We start from the raw sequence: 22,538 nt of genomic DNA on the forward strand, positions 1-22,538 counted from the left end.
AGGAAGGGAGAGAAAAGAAAGAAGAAAAGGAAGAATAAGAGGAAGGAAGGAGGGAGGAAGGGAGAGAGAGAAAGAAAGAAAGAAAAGAAAGAGAAAGAAAAGAAGAGAAAGAAAGGAAAGAAAGAAAGAAAGAAAGAAAGAAAGAAAGAAAGAAAGAAAAGAAAGAAAGAAAGAAAGAAAGAAAGAAAGAAAGAAAGAAAGAAGAAAAGAAAAGAAAGAAAGAAAAAGTAACTTAGTTTGGAGACAAACAGACCTGGTTTGAATTCCCCTCCTTCCTTCCTTCTATTCTTCCTTTTCCCCTCCATTCCTTCCTTTCTTCCTTCCTCCCTCCCTCCCTCTATCCCTCCCTCCTTCCTTCCTTTTTCTTTCTTCTTTCCCTCCATCCTTTTCTTCCTTCCTTTTCCAGTTTTATTGAGGTATAATTGATACACAACATTGTATTAAGTTGTGCAACATAGTGATTTGATATATGTATGTACTGCAAAATGATTACCAAAATAAGTTTGGTTAACACCCGTCACTTCCCCACTAAGCTCTATGCCTCAGAAATAAACACGTGACTGGAGAGAAAGGTTAGGACCATGCTATGAAGAGCTTTAGAGGTTAAGTGAAGGATCCTGAACTTAAGGTGGTAGATTGTAAAGTTAAAGGGAAAGGGATTTTTCTGTAACAAGTGATGAACAGTCAGTAAGGGATCCCCAGATTAGAGACCAATGAACAGCTCCAAACCTCACTTCTTTCCTCATTTGTTCTTTCCCTTCCTGGGAGGAGAATAGGCTAAGTAGGAAAGAAACCTATCTGTTTCTCTTAGGACTCTTGTGTAGAATTTCCCTTTTTTGGGTGTGTGGGGGGATGATGTCCTTTTTGTTCTTCCCCAGTTTTTGCCACTGCCTATAGTCTTATCTCTGAGAAAGGAAGGTCAGAATCTAAACTTCTTTGTCTACCTGGAAAATTGGATTGCTTAAATTTCAGTTCCTATTGTGTTATCTTGAATAACTGAAGCCCCTGTTATTTTTTTAAAAATTAATTCTTAAGATTAGTTTGTGTAGTGTGTAGCTTCACCTAAGTCATAAAAAGAGGATTCATTCATTGCCCATAGATAAAATCTTCCTTTTCAATCTCATCCAGAAACTAGAAGGGCCTCTTCCTCTCACTTAGTAGTTTGCTGTCTCTTTTACCAATCTTGGTTTGGGATCCTAAAGGAGCAAGGTCTTGGAGTCTTTAGACCTTCTAAGCTGCAGTCCAATTTTTGATTCCACATGAAATATAATCAGAGGCACCCTTAATGATTTTGGTGCTAAAGTCCATGCAGAAACTTAAAAAAAAAAGGTTTTATTTTGAAATAATTTTAGACTTTCAATAAGTTACAAAAATGGTACATAGAGGTTACTTCATCCAGCTTCACCAAATGGTAACATCTTATATTATCATGGTAAAACTTCAAAACCAGGAAATTAACATTAATGAAATATTACTGAATAATTTACAGACCTTATTCAAATTTCACCAGTTGTCCTACTAATGTCCTTTTTTGTTTGGGGATCTAATCTATAATTTCACTCTAATCTGGGGAGAGTTCCTCAGTCTTTCTTTGTCTTCTAGGCACTTGACACTTTTGAAAAGTACTCAACAGTTATTTTGTAGATTGTCCTTCAATTTGGGCTTGTCTGATGTTGTCTTATGATTATACTGTTTATGCTTTTCTGGCAAGACTATCATGGAAGTATGTATGCCCTTCTCACTGCATCATATCTGGGGGTTCGTATCTATGTGTCTCATTATTGGTGATATTAACTTTGACCATTTGGTTGAGGGGGTGTCTGCTGGACTTCTCCACCCTAAAGTTACTGTTTTTTTCTTTGTAATTAATAAGAATTTGTGGGGAGGTGTTACCTGGTGGCACAGCAGGTTAAAGATCTAGTTTGTCACTGCAGCAGCTTGGTTGATGCTGTGGTGCAGGTTCAATCCCTGACCTGGGAACTTCCACATGCCACAAGCATGGCTGAAAGAAAGAAAGAAAGAGAGAGAGAGAGAGAGAGAGAGAGAGAGAGAGGGAGGGAGGGAGGGAGGAAAGAAGGAAGGAAGGAAGGAAGGAAGGAAGGAAGGAAGGAAGAAAGAAAGAAAGAAAAAACATTTTGTGGAGAGACCCTTTGAGACTATGCTGTATCCTATTTATCATTATACTATTGCCTACTAATTTTTGCATCTCCCCATCTTAAATACCATAAGTTCACACTTATAGCTCTAATTCCAACCTAACAGCCCAGGGCTCATTCTAACCTCCCTCCGTTCCTTATTTTTAACTTCTTTATCCAACAGTAAGAAAGTTGACACTCATTATCTAAAATATGGTCATATATTTGACCAACTTTAATATACAGTGTTCTCCCTTCCTTTCTTTTCACTTGTTCCTGCCCACCCTGTTTAGGTAAGCAAGCTCATTCACTTCTGGTTTACCATTTCTGAATTTCTTTTTGTGCCAATGAGCAGATACATGTACATTTTCTTATATCTCATACTTTCCTACATGAAGGAAAATATACTATAGAAACTCTTATAATTTGCCTTTTCTTACTTAACACTATACCCTGTAAATCACTGCAATGAAGAACCTGGTATGTGTGTATTATGTGTGTATATTTGGACTGCCAGAAGTATATCTTCATGGTAAATTCTTAGAATTAGGAATGCTGAATCAAAAGGTAAGTGCCTGTTAGTTGTGTTTTGTTAGCTATTGGCAAATTCTCCTCCCATCAGCAGTAGTTGAGACTGCCTATTTCTCTGAAATCTCACAAATAAAATATCTTCTCATACTTTTCTTTCTTTCTTTTTCTTTTTTTTTTCTTTTTTGCTTTTTAGGGCCACACCCACAGCATATGGAGGTTCCCAGGCTAGGGATTGAATCAGAGCTACAGCTGCTGGCCTACACCACAGCCACAGCAACACAGGATCCAACCATGTCTGGGACCTACACCATAGCTCACGGCAATGCTGGATCCTTAACCCACTGAGCAAGGCTAGGGATCAAACAGGCAACCTCATGGTTCCGAGTTGGATTCGTTTCCACTGTGCCACAATGGGAACTCCTGTTCTCATACTTTTTAATTTTCATCAATATGATAGGTGAGAAATGGTACTTTCTATCATATTGATAGGTGAGAAATACAAATCGAAATGGTGTTTCGATTTGTATTTCTCTAATTTTGAGTGAGTTGGAACATCTTTTCATATGTTAAGGGATACATATTTGTGAATTATCTGTCCATGCCATGCCCCCTCTTACTGCCAGGTTTTCGGTCCTTGGTCTCTCCACTTTTAAGTATTCTTCATATTTTAGGAAACTAGCCTCTTGTGATATCTGCTACAAATATTTTATCCCAGTTTATTAATTTTCCTTTTACTTGATTTTTGGTGATTTCTGTTGTACAAAGATTGTTTTTATGTAGTCCAATTTGTTAGTCTTTGTTTTCACTGGGTTTTTAGCCAGTTATAAAGCCTTTCCCTCTATCATAGATAAAGAGGAATTCATACTTGTTTTCCTCTAGTATTTGTACGGTTTCATTTTTTACATTTGGATCCCCTTTTTAAGTTTATTCTCATGTATGGTGTGAGATATGGATCTTAATTTTATAGTTTTCTAATTGTCCATGCACCGTTTATTTAAAAGTGACTTGAGAGAATTTCCGTGTTGTACAGCAGGTTAAGTATCTGGCATCATCACTTCAGTGGCCCAGGTCGCTGCTGTGGTGTGGGTTTGATCCCTGGCCCAGGAACTTCTACATGCTGTAGGCCACCCCCAAGTGACCTGAAATGCCATTTTTATCACTGAGATTGATGATTTGAGATGCCAGTTTTATACTAAATTTCCATATATGCTTGAGTCTATTTCCCAATATCTCTTAAATAGGATGATGCGTATACCCAGCCTCTTTCATTGCCTGGCATATAGCGTGTCTTGCAACTAGGAATTTCCATAAGGGGCAGAATATGTAAGAACTGAAAAGCCAGAATATAGGGAAGGGACAGTCATTGCTAAATCTGATAGTCTGATGGTGGGAGCTTCAATATCATGCAGTTGAGAGCTTAATCCAGAATTTCTCTAGTCAAGAGACTGGGCTATGTATGGTAGGCTAGAAGCAGATAGTACTTTGAAGACTTTTGGGAGATTGAGGAAAGCTCACTTTTGGGATGCTTGGCCTGGGATTCCTATGGTTTGCCCAATTACTGTCCTTTGTTGGCTTTCTTTTCATTTAAAAACACTGTCTTTTGGTACATTGGGATCAGTAGATCCTGCAAATGGACTGCCTATAGAGGAAATATCCCACCATTATGGGAAGATATTCAGTTCTTTATTGCCTTTGGGGAAACTCATAATGCAGTAACTGCAAAGACATATACTAATCACTCCAGTACCAAAAATCCCACCGCCATAATACCATATGTACTTCCTGTATTTATGATGCTTTGATACATTGGGCCCTTGTGGACCCAGGAAGGAACTGCCCCAGCCAGAATTAGCTAATCCTAGAGATAAGCAAGTTACTTAGAGCACATCTTTGATATGCAACCATAACCCATCTTCTTCCTTTTATCAGGCTTCCACAGTCCAGGACACTATCTCTCTGTCCTAAATCATCCTAGGGCCGGGTACTAGACAACTAAGGACCACCCCTATAGCCCGGAGCCTGCCAAAATTACTCAAACTATCCAATCCTAAATCTGCTCTTTTTGTTGGCCTTGTTTCTCCCATCTGTCTCTTGGAAAACCACAGTAAAGGTTTTCCCCATGCTTTCCACTCACTTCTTTTGCCTCCTGGCTGACCCTGGTGGTTCCCTGTGTGGCCCTGTGTGGTGTGCCATGGTCCCTTCTTGGGAACTGTAACAAACCATCTTTTCAATGGCAGTTGTCTCCTGATATGTTGGCCTATCTGCGCCTGCATAATAATAAAATCTACATTTGAAAACACAGTAACAATGCAATCAACCAGATCCAGAGTGTGGGAAGTCTACAGGGCAAATTGCTTGAAGTTTTACTAATTTAATTTGTTAAAAATGTAACTGTTCTTATTGTTGCAATTTTGCATTCTTTAGTTAGTATTCAGACTGAATTTTCTATACTTGTTTTGTAATTCTGTTTCTTCCTGTGAAGAAGCAAATTGTCTATTCTTGTCCTTTGAACATTTTATTCAGAATGTATTTTAAAGCAAACTGGATCAAAATGTTTTACAGATTTAAATGTAAGATATTAAATTTATAGAGGAAAATATAGGAAAAAATGTCCAGATCTTTAACTTGGTGAAAAATTCTTAAACTTGATACCAAAGCCATGATCCATAAAAGAAAATATTTATAAATTATAACCTATCAAAATTAAACTTAAATATTAAAATTAAATAAAATGTAAAACTTTGGCTCTGTGAAAGACCATGCTAAGAGAACCAAAGCCAAGCTATAGGCTGTGAGAAAAATTTTGCAAACTATATATCCAACAAAGGACAATTATCTAGGATATATAAAGAACTCTCAAAACTCAAGAAGAAAAAACCAAATAATCCAATTAGAAAATGGGCAAAATCTATGAAGAGACGTTTCACTGAAGAGGATCCACAGATGGCAAAGAAGCAAATAAAAAGATATTCAAGTATTAGAGAATGCAAATTAAAACCATGATGCGATATCACTACCTACCTATTAAAATAGCTATAATAAAAAATAATGATAACACCAATGCTGGTGAGGATATAGAGAAACAAGGCCTCTCTTACATTGCCTGTGAGAATGTAAAATGATAAGTCACTCTGAGAAAAATTATGACAATTTCTTATAAAAGTAAATATGCAATTACTGTATAACCTAGCAGTTGTACTCAGGTATTTATCCCAGACAAATGAAAACTCATGCTCATGTAAAAATGTGTACACAAATGTTCATAGTAGCTTTACTTGTAATAACCCCAAACTGGGAACAACCCAAATGCCCTTCAGTGGGTGATGAATAAACAAACCCTGGTACATCCAAACCAGGGGATACTACTTAGCAATAGAAAGAATGAATTACTGATATATGCAAAATCCTTGATGGATACTGAGGACTTGATGGTTAGTGAAGAAAGCCAGTCTCAAAAGGTTAGTATTGTATGACTCCAATTATGTAACCTCCTTGAAATGAAAAAATATACAGATGGAGGATAGATTAGTGGTTGCGAAGGGACTGGGTCAGAGATGAGGCATATAAAGGAGCAGCATCAACAAGTACCTCTGGTGGTGTAATAGTCTTTTAATTATGACTATGATTGCGTGAATCTACACATATGATAAAATTGCATAGAACCTCTCACACACATGTGAGTGCATATAAAAACTGGTGACAACTGAATAAGCTCTGTGGTCTAGTGAACCATGTTTTAGTATAATCATATAATGTGTCACTATTGAGGAAAACTGGGGGAAGCAGTCACTGGACTCTATGAACTATGTTGCAACCTCCTGCAAGTCTATAATTATTTCAAAAGAAAAAAGTTTAAAAAGCAACGCTAGAGTTTTAATTGGAATAGCATTGAATCACACATTAATTTGGGGGTCATTGGCACCTTTACAATATTTAAGTCTTCCTATGTTCACTTATTTACTGCCTTTAGAAAATGGTTAAATCATTCATCACTTTTATCAACCAAAATAGGACAAGGAAATTTAATGTTAGCCTATTTCAAGTTTAGAGCAAACAAACTTACTTTATTTTTAAACATTTTACTCCAAATTCTCTGCCTGACATTAGAGTTACTGGCTTATTAGATATTCCTCTTTATAGTAGTTTTTAGAGTGTGTTCTCCAGATTACTACATTTATCCCTAACTTTTCACAGTCTAGGTAAAGATAATATTATAACACTGTGTATAAAATATAGAAAACTCGCAACAGTAGAGGCCAGTTTAACCCTTATCTGTCCTTTATTCTATAGTTGTCCTATGTATTACATCTACATGTAAAGCCTACGAGACAACATCATCATTTTTGCTTTAAATAGTCCTATGTATATTAAGAAGTTCAGAAAAACAAAAATAGTTTTTAATATTTACCAAGCTGTTTTTCACTTCTGCTTTCATTGTTGAAAGGAGTATCTGATTTCCATCTGGTTAATTTCCCTTCAGCCTGATAGAGAACTTCCTTTTGTCAAGAGGTCAAGTAGTATCTAGGCAGGAGTGCTGTGCCTAATGAAGCCAATAGGATCACTAGTGCAGCTGCTTGGTCGGATTGTCACACTTATATAGATTTAGCTGGTAAAGAGACAACGAGGCCAAATGGATTCAGTTTATTACTTAGGCAGCATGAGCAAGATCAGCATGCCATTAGCACCTCATCGCTCTAGTCCCACAGGATGACACTGAACCAGAGAGGCCAGATAACAGGTGGCACAGACAATGGGTTACTCTCCCACTGAGGAGTCAACTTTGAATTATAGCAGATATTTTTATAGCATGCAGCTGTACCCTCCTGTGGTCGACTAGCATTAGGGAGAGGAATGAGAACAGCCCTGTGACAGAGCCTCACCAGGCTGCTTATTTCCCTTGTTCCAGGAGGAATTGAAGGGTGTTCTCCCAAAACCCAGGTCAAACTGTGGTCAAGCCTTGACCAAGTGTTCCATATGGAGATGCAAAAAGGTCATTGGGGCACTATAGTTTCCACTGGGGCACTTATAGTTCAGGTCTGCTGGCAAAGATTTTTTTTTTAACTTTTATCTGAAAATGTCTTTGTTTTGCCTTTATTCTTGAAAAACATACTTGCTGAGTATAGAATTCTAGGTTGGCTTTTTTTTCCCTCATCTCTTTAAAGATGTTTTTATCTCTTCTGGCCTCCATTGTTTCTGATGTCCTTCATATTTGAAACTTTTCCCTCTATGTATATAAAGCATTTTTTTCTCTGGCTGCTTTTATGATATTCTAATTATATTTGGTTTTCAGTGGTTTGACTGTGATATTCTCAGAGTTTTTTTTTTTCTATTCTCTTGCGATTTGCTGAGCTTCTTGAATCTTTAAATTTATGTCTTTCCCTAAATTGGGGAAAACTTAAGCCATTATACACTCATCATTTTTTCCTTCTTCCTTCTCACCCACCTCTCCCTCTAGAACTCTAATTTCATGTATGTTAGACTTTTGGATATTTTTCCATATGTGCTAGAGGCTCTGTTCATGTTTTTGTTGCCTAAAATATTTTTCTCTCTGTCCTTCACATTAAATATTTCCATCATTCTATCTTAAGATTACTAAAACTTTGCCTCTTTCATTTCCACTCTGCTCCTGAGCATATCCTGTAATGGTTTTAATTTTTTTTTCAGGTATTATATTTTCCAATTTTGGAAGTTTTATTTGGTTATTTTTTAAAAAAATATTTCCTATTTCTCTGCTGTGATTTATTTATCTTTTAATTCATTGTGAGCATTTTTTTTTTTACTTCCTTGACAGTAGTTATAATAATCACTTTAAAATTCTTTTCTGCTAATTCCAGCCTCCAGGTCATCTCAGGTTTGTTTTCTGTTGAGTGTTTTAGCTCTTGCAAGTGGATTACGATTTCCTGGTTCTTTATAAGTTGAATAATTTTGGATTGTATCATAGGTATTTTGAATCCTATCTTATGGATACTCTGGATTCTGATTTATTCCTTTGAAAGATACTGATTTTACTCTTTTGGTGCACAGTTATCACAGCTAAATTTAAACTCTAAACTTGGCCTCTTAGTTCAGGGCTTTGATCTTTAGCTAATTTTTTTCCTATATCTGTGTGGTTCAGGAGTCAGCTGAGAGAAATTGGGGCTCTCTCTGTTTGGATTTCTTCTTTCCAGGATTTGTCCCAATGGTTGTGGTTGTCCTAAACTCTGTCCTGTAGTTCTTCATACCAGCAAGACTGTGGGTTGACTATTGGTGCCTTATTCTTGGTATCTTAGTCAATTGGCAGTTTTAATTTGCTCTCAAGTGTAAAAGCTGTAAAAAAAAAAATGGGTAACTCAACTTGTGTCAACTCCCCTTTAGAATATGTCTGCTTCTTTTCACACTCGAGTCTCTTCATATTGTACTTGATTTTTTTTTCTGAATTATGTAGTTGCTGTCTATAAGAGTTTACTAGGATCAAGAGGAGTTTACTCAGCCGTATCAAGAAAAGAAACTATAGTGCTCAATTTTGATTTCCCTCTTCCTGGTTTGTCCTTAACAGTGGATTCTGTCCCAAAAGGGACCCTTGGCAGGTCAGCTTTGAGGGTGTAGAGGGGCTAGATTCTTGCACTCCCTTCAGTCCTTTTTGTCACAGGCCCCTTGCATTCACTTGGTATTAGAGAATGTGCAACCCCTCCCAGTTTCAGCTGCTATTATTAATTATCACACCATGCTTTCCAGTGGATACCCATTGGCTGTTTTCCTAGTGACATCCTATTCCCCTAGGGTTATTGGCTGTCTTGGGTTGTGATGTGTAACTATGGGGAGAAACTAAACCTTAAGCTTTGGATGGTGCTCATCAATGAGTTTTATAGGGAAGATATGCCTCCAGGGAGAAAGCCTCTAGTGTTGCAAATGGTAACTTGGCCTCAGCATTCCTTTCTTTCAAGAGAAGCCTCTCACAGTTGTGGTCCTTGAGCTTTCAGGATACTCTTGTGTGGATGCAGGTAGGGAAAAAGGTAAGGGCCAGCCAGTCTATATGCACCTTTACCTAGGACCCATCATCCCAGCCAGCCCTGAGTTCCACCTCAAAATTACCCTGCCACCCCTGCTAAGTACTGGTCTATAGCTTCTATGCCCTCCAGTGGCAAAGGGGCAGGAAATGGTCCTCTCAGGGCAGTGATAAGGAAAGAAAAAAGAGCACATTAAAAAATTTCCCACCACAACCTCTCTCCATTGTTCTTGTCCTTTTTTAGGCTGCCTTTTCCCACAGTCCTACCCTACTCAGCTCCCCGACACATTTACCTTTTGTTTTCCTGGCAGCTTTCTTACAGTTTTATGCTCTTTTGGTAGAACCAATCATCTGGATTTGGTGTTGTGTTCAGGGTTGGGTTCTAGAGAGAGGGCCAGTTTGTGAGTTTGCAAGTTTCATAAGAGCTGGGATAACTGCCTCTTTTTATTTAAAGAAATGAAAATACATAAAATTCTTTAAGTCTATATTTCAGGACATTGGAACTCAACAGTGAGAGATTCCTTATGAACCTTAGAAGACCTTTGAGAACTTCAGACAATGAAGAGTAATTGATCATCAGCTTCGGGTGCTTCCCCATTTAATGACGTAGACATAGTCTCACAATCCAGGGTATAGATGTAAACTGTACCTTTAAAAACGTAGGTTCTCACAGTATAGGAAACAATTTTTATTTTCATAAGATGTCTCATCGATGGCTAGAAAGTAATGAATGACTTTTTCCCGTGGCATTAATGACCAGACATAGGGCTGTGGTTGCAATATTTGTTATCTGATAAAACTAACAATACCTGATTTTTTTTTCCCTTTGCTTATGGGCTTTGTTTCTAATCTTATAATGGTAAGTTATAATTTATAGCTTCTAAAGAGATGAGGATGATAGAAAGTTTGAATGAAAAACAAGCCATATCAAGTTCCTCTAGCTCTTAATTTTGTCTGAGCTATTAAAACCCGGTTAGATATAGACCAAATTTCTGTTTAGTATAAGCTTTAGAAGTCTTATAAATGAATGCTAACATAGTTTGGGGAGCCCCTTGCTTTCTACTCCATGTAGTCTTTTGCAAAAAGGCATTGTGTCTTTTTTTTTTTGTCTTTTTGTCTTTTTATGGCCGCACCCACGGCCTATGGAGGCTAGGGGTCCGACTGGAGCTCCTGCTGCTGGCCTACCCCACAGCCACAGCAACACCAGATCTGATCTGTGTCTGAGACCTACACCACAGCTCACGGCAACGCCGGCTCCTTAACCCACTGAGTGAGGTCAGGGATCGAACCTGCACCCTCATGGTTCCTAGTCAGATTCGTTTCCACTGTGCCACAACGGGAACTCCCTGTCATTTTAATACCAATTGTGTGATCTGTGAATATCCTCATTCACATCGAGAAGGCAGCCCAGACATTTACAATCCGGTGATTCCAACTGCTAAAGCAAATGAGTGCATGAGCCCTTAGCCAGCTTCTTTCCTCCTTGCATCCTCTCTCATGAGTGCTCCATCCCCACCCGCATGCCTGTCGAAGCAGTGTCCATGTCCTACAGGACCCGCTCAAAAAACCATCATGGAGCCCAGTCCCTTCTCTGTAAAAGCGAATTGTTTCCTTTCCTCCTTTATTCTTCCCTTGTTCTCTAACCCCTAGCCCAGAACCTGGCCTGCAGTAAGAGGAAAACCTGCTGCGAAGTGGTGTCACTTGGGGGAATTATCCACAAAGAGGGTACTTTCAGAAGGCCTTTCTCCTTGATTGCCTTTCTCCTTTACTTCCAAGCAAGAACGCTAAGACAGGCCGCTTGTCTAAGGTTGGCTGTGGCTGTTTATATCAGAAGCAGAGGGAACCAAGAAGCACAGCATTACTGAGCCTGTGCTGCCTGCATTAGCTTGCTTGTGCCTGAGCATGTAGGGCTGGGTACTCCTGATGTGTGTGCTTGGCTAGGGTAGGCCCTAGGCACTGAGACAGGCCTCTTCCATCAGTCGCACGCTTCTGCGGTCACGGCTGCCCAACAACACAGAAGTGGATAACAAATGTGTTTAGTGATATTTTCAAGGGGGAAAAAAGTGCTATTAGAATCTAAGGTGTTGAATTTCTTCATGTTTCGGCAGAAACCCTTTGAATTTTGAAGCCTCTTAAAAAGTTGTGGATATCCCTTTGTAGTTACACTGATGAATGAGTTCCTCACCTCTGCACCCCGCCCCACATGTTCTTCATTTGAGGCAAACATGACGCTCCTTTGACTCCCATCCTCAGACTAACTCCAAGTGGAACAGCTGAATGTGTCTCCGCAGCGTTGGAGCTTAAATTCTGAGGACATCATTTTTTTGGTGGTTTGTTTTCAAATGAAGCTGACTTCAAGAAAGAACAGCAGGAGTTCCTCTGGGGCTCAGTGGGTTAAGGACCCAGCATTGTCACTGCAGTGGCTCTGGTCCACTGCTGTGGCAGGGGTTCAATCCCTGGCCGTGGAACTTCCGCATGCTGCGGGTGTGGCCAAAAAGAAAAGAAAAGAAAAGGAAGAAAGAACTGCAAACCAAGAAGCAATGCTGGCCTTCTCTCTTTTGCAAAGCATCTCTTGCAAGAAAAGCGCTTGTGGAATTTGGCTCCATTTCCCACAGCCATGGGATAAGGGTCGCATGTAAACAATAATATCCTGTGCTTCTTGGGCCTCATTTAACTGTCTTTGTTGCTTTAGAAGGAACTGCCAAGTAGGGTGTTTCTCAGAGCTCGTGCTTAACATTCCAGAAACACTGTAGGGTCCCCTTCAAAGATGGTACTCCACACTGCCACTCTTGTGTCTGTGGGCGCACTCTTTATGGCCACTGAGCTTCTGGTTGACATGTCTTTTTCAAATCACATGGGAAATGTACTCTCCATGCAGAATGAATCTGATTCTCTGAGGGTGGGCCTGCCATTGCTGAGGCCTCTGCGCTTACCACTCGGGTGTCTTCTTAGAAAGCTGCAGTTAGGAGTTCCCGTTGTGGCTTATTGGGTTAAGAACCCGACCGGTATCCATGAAGATGTGGGTTCCATCCCTGGCCTCACTTAGTGGGTTAAATTATCTGGCATTGCTGCAAGTTGTGGTGTAGGTTGTAGATGCGGCTGGGACCCTGCGTTGCTGTGGCTGTGATGTAGGCCGGCAGCTGCAGCTCGGATTCAACCCCTGGCCTAAAAACTTCCAGGCTTTGCTGCTCCCTAAGTCTGACTTGGGCCGAGTTCCCTAGCTCCCCAGCCTCAGCTCTCCATCTCTGGGAGAGCCAGGAACTCTTCTATCTGCCTTATCTGGTGGTGCTTCTGATCAGGTAAAGGAAACATCTTTTTCACTCAGCACTTTCTGAGCAACCGAACTGCTCTGGGGCCCCAGCTTGATAGATGGCGAAGATGTAACGGTGGTCATATTATCTGTTACTACGTCTAAGATTAGTTAGAATTTAGTGGGCTCTTCCTGTTGCCAGGCACATAGGTACAATATCCCATTTACTCTCCATTTCATGGGTGAAGAAACCAAACTTCAAAGAGCTTGACTCCCTTGCTCAGGATCATGTAGCTGAGCTCTGGATGAGGATTCTGTTCTTTATTTTAAAACTTAAAAACATCTTCCTTGCCGCCAAGGAGCTTGTGTTGCAATTATTAGTCCTTTTCTGGGCCACAGTGCCCAAGTCCCATGACCTGGAGTCTGTGTGCACGTGGAGGGAGGCAGAGGAAGGGCCCGGCCCGGCTGGGGCTGAAGGGGCAGAGTCCGTGAAAAGACCTGTGGGGCAGCCCAAGTCCATAAGCTAGATGGAGTCCAGGGCTGCACTGCTCAGACCAAGGGAGCAAATGGAGCAGGCGTTAAGGCAGTAGATGGGGAGACGTGGGACACAGCGTGCAGAGGAGAGCCAGGCAGAAGGCATAACGAGCCCTCAGTTTCCCTACTATACGAGAAAGGCAATAGGGTACATGAGCTCTGAGGGTACCCCTGGGTCAGACATTCCCCAAGTCAGCAGGTCTGCAGCTCTGAGCAGAAAAGAAGTGATCTTGCTGGGCCATTGTTCTCTCTCAGAATGTGACTCCGAGTCTCTGAGATGCTAGGATTCTGTTTTGATTATGTCAGGAACTACATTGGCAGGACCCCTACTCCTCTTGAAGCAAACATCCCAGTTGCCTTCCTGCTTCTTTGACAGACTCTTCCCAGGGTGGCTCTACCATCAGGGGAAGTGGTCTTTCCGGCCTTTGGAAGATTGTCCAACCACACCTAGTTCCCAGGGACATGGTCCAGCTTTTTGTGCTGCTGCTTCGCTCCTCTGAGCCTGCTGCTTCTCCAAACCATGCTGGCGCTTTCTCCTACCTCTGCTCACCCTAGGGATGACCTGGTCCCAGAGAGAAGAGCCTACTTACTCAAACTTGTTAGCAGGATGGTGTTCAGGCGGTAGGACCTGTGCACCTGGAATGATCCGCTCAGTAGCAGAGGCAGGCCGGGCAGCAGGGGAGAGGGAATTGAGCCCTGGCACCAGATAGAGCCACTGGGCCAGGACACATGCTTGGGGAAGCGGCGTTGGTACAGGCAGAGGCAGGCAAGTGAGTGAGGAGAAAGCTCTCCCAGCAGGCCCAGGTGCCGCAGTGACATTCTGGGAAACGGTCAACGTTGAAGCATCTGGAATAACTAAATAATAATAGCAATGGCCAGAGCAGACACTTAATGGACGCTGTACTAAGCGCTGAATGTAACGTCACTCTTCTGATTTTCACATCAGTCCCGTGAGGTAGCAATGCTCTTTCTCCACTTGACGTATGAAGAAACCAGGACACAGAGAGGTTAAGTCATCTGCTCAGAACCACACAACCAGAGAGTGGGTATGTGAGTATTGCTTGGCTCTTCAGCCATTCGGGCAGTCATCATCTAGAAGACCTCTCCTGAGTGGCCAGGCCCATCGCTGGGCCAACATGCCAGTTCCAGAGAGAAGGGTGGGTGAGACCGAGGCAGAGCAGAAGGTATGCACTGAGGACCATCCTCGGTGCCAGGTATTGGGGGGAAGAGGCCAGATGCTGTCTCATTCAACTAGGGCTCTAGTTCTAAAGGGGGCTGAGATGGTTGGCAGAACACACAGGACTTAGGGGTAGGAATCAAGGCAGAAGGCTAGATTTTTAAGAAAGTCATGAATAGCTCCCTGGTTGCACAGGGGGTTAAGGATCTGCTATTGTCACTGCTGTGGCTTGGGTTACTGCCGTGGCATGGGTTTGATCCCTGGCCCTGGAACTTCCGCATGCTCCGGGTGCAGCCAAAAAAAGGGGTGGGTGGGTGGGAGGAGACCGGGTTAGTGTAAAGATGGGCTTGAGAAGAGGTTTTGTCTGGGAGCATCGCAGCCTCTCAGGCAGCTGTTCTGGGGGGACCAGATCCAGGAAAGCAAGCTATTCCTAATCGCCCAAGCTCAGGGCGAGGTCAGACATTGACCCCATGCCTGTGGATGGGCTGGTCTGGGAACTGAATTGGGCTTGAGCCTCTAGGTACGAGGATAAGTGGGTCTAGCTGTGTGGATCTGAGTAGGGAAATTGAATTGGGGGCTAGCGGATCAGAACCCAGGAGTGACACCTCTGCTCCTATGGCGCCTGTTTCCCCTCTGCTACTCCTTTGGAAGCACTGGCCCCGGCTGTGGCAGAAAGTAAAACTCATTTGGCACCGGGTGCTCTGGGCTCCCTATGTTGGTAGAAAGTGTGATGTCCGAACATTCTTGTTGGGACAGCTGAAATTCTTAACAGGAATTCCAGGAAGACCAGAGACATCTGGGAAATATATGTGGATTGAAGTGGAGAGCAATACTTAATCTTCTGGGGAAAATTTCCAGGATCAAGAACCAGCTTTTTATTTTTTTTAATTGTTTTCTCCACAGATCAAGGGATTGGCAACCTCAGCAGTTCACAGGAGATGGAAGCATTTCCACTCCCCGCCCAGTACCTTCTCTCTGCAAGACCCCAAAGAAATATGTGGAGCAGATTCTTAATTCTCTGCTGTGTTTACCAGTCTTATGTACATCAGCCAGGGCCACTGCAACCTGCCAGCAGGGCTCAGATAGGTGCAGGAAGAGAAGGGCAGAAGTCCGTGGCTCCTCGCAGGCTTAGCCCATCTCAGGAAGACCCTGAGACCCAGTCAAGTGCAGTGGGTTAGAGCCCTGCCTGGGAGATCAAGCTGTCGGAGTTCGCATCCTGGCTCTGTAACCTCCAGTAAGTTACTTAATGTCTCTGGGGGAGCATCTGTAAAATGGTGACTTAACCGTTCGTATCCGCCTCGTAGGAGGGTTATGAGGGTTACCTGACTGCCTGTAAAGCACGCAGCCCAGCCAGCCGGCCCACCGTCAGCATTTGGGAAACGTTAGCTGCCACTATTCTCCTTTCCCCTCCTCCGCCCTCCTCGTCTTCATCCTTCTCCTCCTCCTCCCGCTTCTGTCGTCTCTCTTTTTCCTCCCCCGCCATCATCAGAGGGCTTTCTAGAACCTCAGGCCAGAGGCTTAGCAGACTCAGGATCCGGTTGGCCTGGCTGGCTGTGGCTGTCCTGTGTTGGCGGCCTAGTTTAGGTAACTAGGTCTGGGTCCCTGAGCCCCTGCATTCAGAGCTTGAACCCTCCTGGGGTGTGACTTTGCCTGGCCCTTGCCACTTCCCCTCCCAGTCCCTGTGACTGAGATCCTGCCCCCTGGTCTCAGAGCTCCCTGATACCAATCACCAGCTATCCAGACACACTGGTTGGATATGCCTTCTCGTTTTGATAATACTGGTCCTCTGGGTGTGGGGTCTTTGTGCCCTCACTTGCCACCCTCCACAGTACAGTGACCTCTGATGAGCCTAGTACTTATTTCAGTGAACCTTTCTGAAAACCCTGTGAGGTTGCATAGTTCATTTATTCATTCAGCAAACACTCCTTGAGCACCTGCTCTGTGCCCCCGGAGGTGCAACCAGCATGACACAGTGGAAAGACTGTGGGTCTGGGAAGAGGCGTTCAAGCAGGATGACAGAGTGGGTCAATTGAACTCCTGAGTCTCCCCGACCCACACTTGAACCCTGCTCTGCCATTCACAGCTGTATGGCCTTGCTCAAGTCACCTCACCTTTCTGTTCCTCAAGTTCCTCATATATAAAACGGGCATATGAATAGTCCCTATTTCAGATTGCCTTACAAGCTGCATTTTCCTGCTCTGCTCTCTCGTGTAGTTTGTGCATTCCTTGTCTTTTTACCAGACGCAAGTTCGTGTGCCCAGCACACAGTGAGGCCAAACTGAAACCCTGGCATTTGGAGCAGGGAAAGGTTTATTATAGGGCCATGCAAGGAGATGGGTGGCTCATGGCCCCCAAACCCCAAACTTCTCGAAGGGTTTCAGCAAAGCACTTGCAAAGGCCAGGTGAGGGAGGGGCACCGTTGGTTGTTGCAAACTTCGCGGTATAGGAATCCTTTGTTCACTTCGGTCAGGTCACGATGTTCCTGTAAACCTCCGGCAAGACAAATATTCTTCTCTGTTCTGCAACGCTTTCTCTCCATATGAAGGGAAAAGTTTGTGTGACCCTTAAAGGTCAGAGCCTTGAGAATGGGCTATCCTGTATATTTCAGGCTATAAGCCACATTCTTAAAGCAAAAGCAGTAGAATACAAAGGTTAGAGTAAAAGGAACAGACCTAACATGGAATCAGGTTTGTCCTTCCCTATTACAGTATTGCAGTATATATACCCTAATTCTGTTTGCCTTCCAAGCTGCTTTTCTGAGCTCCTGCAGCAGGAACCACCTGCTTATGTTTGTATCTCTAGGGCCTCCCATTGTGCCTGGCCCAGAATATACGTTCAATAAGTCGATGCTGAAATGTTAACACTATGTTGTAATTATTTTTCCAGGTCTGTCTTCTTCATTCAGCTGGAGGGCAGCTACTGTATTTGTTTCAGTATCTGCAGAATGTAACAGGGGTTTGGCTTGGATCAGGGACTCAGCTATGCTGGTTAAATGAGTGGCTGGACAAGTGGGTGAGTGAAGGGAGGAATGAATGAAGGGACAGGTGGAGACTGATGATTAAGACAGTTTCTTACAGGCTCGCTATTATTAGTGAGGTCATTGCCAGCTTGAAATTAATTTGGGTATGTAGTGGGAGTGCGAGGAAGGGGTAGTTCCACTTTCTGAGCCCCAATCCTCCTTGGTCTTACTTCAGGACTTAGCACTGTTGACCGTCTTTCCTTGAAATTCTGCCTACACCTCACTGTGGCGTAACTCTTCTCTAGGGTTTGGACCTGGCCCTTCCTTCGCCTTTGCCAGTGAAATTCGTCCAATCCCAAGCTTTCACCCCTTAGAGGCATCTGTATAAACGACTCCCAGATCTCTCTCCAGTTAGAACATTTCTTCTGAGCTCCAAGTCGGAATCTTTAAGCTCCTGCTGTGCATCTGTATGTGGTTCTTCTGCTGGCTTCCTGAACTTCACATCTTAAACTTCTGATCCTTTTAGCCCTAAACTAATCTCTTTCCTTCAGCTTTTCTTTTCTCATTAGCAGTAGTGCTTTTCAACTTTTTTAGCTTATATACATATATATGGCATAGTTATATCACTATATATATTATATATAATTACAATGTATGTATAACATATGTATAACTATTGTACCATTATTACATCTAAAGATTAGTAATTCATTAATATCATTTAATACCCAATCTATATTCGAATTTCCCTGATTTTCCTAAGGATATCACTTTATAGTTAATTTGTTGGAATTAGAATTCAAACAATGCCCTCACATTGCACTTGGTTATGTCTCATAAGTCTTTTATTGCTTCTGAGCTGTTGGAGAAACCGGGTCATTTTTCCCCGAAGAATGTCTCACATTCTCAATTTGCTGGATTGTTTTCTCATATTGTCGTTGAACTTGTTTCTCTATCCCCTGTAATCTGGTAGTTAGGTCTGAAGGCTTTGATGAGACTCAGGTTGAAACTTTTAGGAAAAGAATACTTCACATCCGGTGCAATGTATCTTCTATTACATTATTTCATGGCCCCACTTTTTAGCGATAGTAAGATTGATCAGTGGGTTCAAATGGTATCACCCGGAGTCCTCCATTATAATGATCCCCAGCAACCCTGCCCCTAATGGCTTCAACAACCACTGATGATTACTGCTTAGGTCCATTATTTCATTAAGAGTTGCGAAACGGCATTTTCCTAATTGTTATTCCTTCTACATCCATTAGTTGGGGTTTTTTTCTATAAAGAAGAATTTCATTTATCAGCCATTTTGTTACCTTGGATTACAGAGTATACAAAGGAAAAAAGGCAGGATAAATGCTTGATACCTTCCTTTTAAAAACATCAATTTTCAGAATAAGTTGGTATCCTGGCAACCTCCAATGGTGACCAATAGAGTCTTTTAAGTATTGTTATGAACTAATGGATTTTTATATATTTAATGTGTTTTGATCCCTTTTAGTCATTCATTCTGTTGCTAAAATTGTCTCATCTTAGGCCGGTGGGGGGTCCTTTCAAGTTGGCTTCTGTTTCCTTTTGTCATGATATATTTCTTGATTTTTGGTTTGATGAAATGTTTCAGGCTCCTCTTGTACAATTCCAAACCCAGCCCAGTAGTCAACTATTTTTCCAAGGAGTTCTAGTTCCACTTGATGAAAAATAGTATTAAGAGAGCATAGTCTGAGAGCTGGATTTCCTCACCGCTACTAAGTTGTCAGGTCTTTTTAGTGAAAAGAGTTTAGAAAATGCATTTTTTTTTAAAGGGGGTGAAATGAGTTCCTACTGACAGTTCAAAGTTGAATTTAAGAGTATAGGCTTTTACTTAACATTTTTTAATCTTGTTTTGTTTTTTGTTTTTTGTTTTTTTGCCTGTTTGTTTGTTGGCCACACCTATGCGTGCAGAAGTTCACAGGCTAGGGATCAAATCTGAGCCACAGCAGTAACAATGCCGGATCCTTAACCTGCTATGCCACCAGGGAACTCCTAATATCTTTGATTTTGTAATTGTCTCTTCTCTCCCACTCTGAAAGTCCTAATTCTCAATGATATTAACATAATTACTTGCATAACCCTACATTATATCTGTAGCAATTTCAAAAAAACAATTCCCATGTTACTACTAAGATTGAATGCAATTTAAGATTTCTTTGCTCTTCCTTTTGCCCTTAGAATAAATCTTTCTAGGAGTTCCCGTCGTGGTGCAGTGGCTAAGGAATCCAACTAGGAACCATGAGGTTGCGGGTTCGATCCCTGGCCTCGCTCAGTGGGTTAACGATCCAGCATTGCCGTGAGCTGTGGTATAGGTTGCAGACGCAGCTCGGATCTGGCGTTGCTGTGGCTCTGGCATAGGCTGGCAGCTGTAGCTCTGATTAGACCCCTAGCCTGGGAACCTCCATGTGCCGCAGGAGCAGCCCTAGAAAAAGGTAAAAAGATAAATAAATAAATAAATAAATAAATCTTTCTAAGGAGGTAGTCAAAGTGTTGGGTTTTAAAGTTGCTCGAAGTGGGAGTTCCCCTTGTGGTGCAGTGGAAACGAATCTGACTAGTGTCCATGAGGATTCAGGTTCCACCTCTGGCCTCGCTCAGTGGGTTAAGGATCCAGCACTTTTGTGAGCTGTGGTGTAGGTCACAGACGCGCTCAGATCCCATGTGGCTATGGCTGTGGCTGTGGTGTAGGCTGGCAGCTGCAGCTCTGATTCAACACCTAGCCTGGGAACTTCCATATGCGGTGGGTGCAGCCCTAAAAAGCAAAAAATAAATAAAGTTACCTGAAGTAATTTTTCTCGTATGGTTATGTTACCAAGTTGATACATGGTTTGATCCATTCGCTTCATTTTTTCTGGGTCTTAGAGATTATTTTTCTTTCGTCTTTTAAATTTACTTTATAAGGCAGTTACATAGTTTCAAAGTAAAACCGTATAATGGGAGTTATTTTGAAAGCCTTGCTTCCATCCCGATTCCATTCTTTATCCTCTCTCCCTCCATAGCTGTCACGTTTATTAGGTTCGGCTTTCTATATCCATTGTGTGTTTGAATATTAAACAAATAAGAATAAAAAGAGTTGTTTTCCACTTCCTGCTTCTTAAACAAATGTTACGTGTACTACAAACAGTGTTCTGCTCCTTTTTTTTCCCCACTTAATATGTCCTAGAGATTGTTCCAGGTCAATGTATGGTGATCTCCCTTGCTCCTTTTTTCATAGCTGTGTAGTATGCCATCCTGAAGAGGAACCATGGTTTGTTCAACCAGTCAGTCCATGTGGACTGATATTTGGATTGGGTCTAGTCTTTTGTTATTCCAAAGAATGCCACCAAAATAGTAGAGGTGTCTTTCCCACGGTTCTCCTGGCTCCAAGCCTCAGTGGCATTCTCAGCTCTCCCTTCTGCTTCCTTTTATATACCTCATCACTTTCGAACCCTAGGGATTCTTCCTTTGTACTCTTCTTGTTCCCGCCCTTCTGCTTCTGTTGCGCTCTCCGAATTTCAGACACCCCACAGCCACATTCATCTCCTAAAATAATTCTTTCATTGTGATCTCTTCTCACTCTGCTGAAAAATCTTTATTTATCACATAAAATCCAAATTTCTTAGTTTGGCATTCAAGGGCCTCCATAAACTGACCCAAATCTCCTTTCTGGATATTCATTCCCTCTGCTTTGGTCTGTAGGTACATTGCGCTGCATATGTGGTTTTCCAAATATCAGGTTAATTATTACCTTTATACCTTATCTATTCTTCAAAGCTCCATTCAAATTCCAGATCTTTGGAAACCCTCCAGGAACCTCAGCAAATGTTTAAATATGAATACATGCACAGGATAAGATTTCAAACTATATAGAAGGCTATACAATGCAAAGGAAGTAACCCTCCCACTCTAAACTCCCATTCCCTCTCATCAGAATCTATCACGATTGCTGGTTTCCTGTGTATTCTTCTTGAAATGTCCTGTAATAAAGGCACAGTGGTGTGTGTGTATCCATAGTTATATCTCCTTTCCTTCTATTATTTACAAAAATGGAGGCACGCTGTATACATTGTTCTGCCACATGCTTTTTTCATGTAACACTATGTCTTAGACATCTTTTCCTATCAGTGCAGGGGAAATACCTACTTTCTTTGTAAAGGCTCCATAAAATATTCCATTGTGGGGATGCACTGTCTTTAACCAATCCCATGTTAGTGAATATTTAGGATTTATCCAGTTTTAAAAATATTACAATGAAAAATTAAATGTTAAAAATATTTTTATGCATATCCTTGCAGAGATATATGGGGTACAGTGGACTTCCGCATCTTTCGTTAAATTATTTCACTACCACATGTAGTGAAAATCCCATATAGTCAAAACCACCCTTAAACTTCCTTAGGGAGGCTGACATACCATATCTTCATCATTCCAGCCGAGCCTATTTACCTGTTTGTCCTCCAGTATTGAAGCAGATCCCTGAGTCTTTGGCTCAGCACCTGATGAGGAGATGAGCTTGTAGTTATGAGCCATGTTGAATGACATATATGCATCTCTAAATCCCAGAATCATAGTGAGATGCTCACTCTACAAGAGGCACTCGGGGGTTGAGACTTAGTGAGGGAGTAGCAGAAGCACACCTTCCACCTTACATTCTCTTTTGGGCAGAGCAGAGTCCTTGAGAACAATGGGAGGCACAACTTGCTACACCATTTCAATCACCGTCTTCTGTCTCTCTCAGCCCTCTCTCCTCTACCTTTCTGTTTCTGTCTCTGTCACCGTCTTTTTCTCTGTCTCTCTTGCCTTTTCCCCCTCTCCCTCTCCGTATGCTGCATGCCTACTTTTGAACCTGTATGATTCACATATACATATGGTGTGATCCCACTGTATAGCCATAGGATCAATTCCAAGAACTGGAATTTTGGCACATATAAACGCATGCTTGTGTCTCCAAATCATATATA

The sequence above is a fragment of the Phacochoerus africanus genome, chromosome X, assembly GCF_016906955.1.
Source record: "Phacochoerus africanus isolate WHEZ1 chromosome X, ROS_Pafr_v1, whole genome shotgun sequence".
Lineage (NCBI taxonomy): Eukaryota > Metazoa > Chordata > Mammalia > Artiodactyla > Suidae > Phacochoerus > Phacochoerus africanus.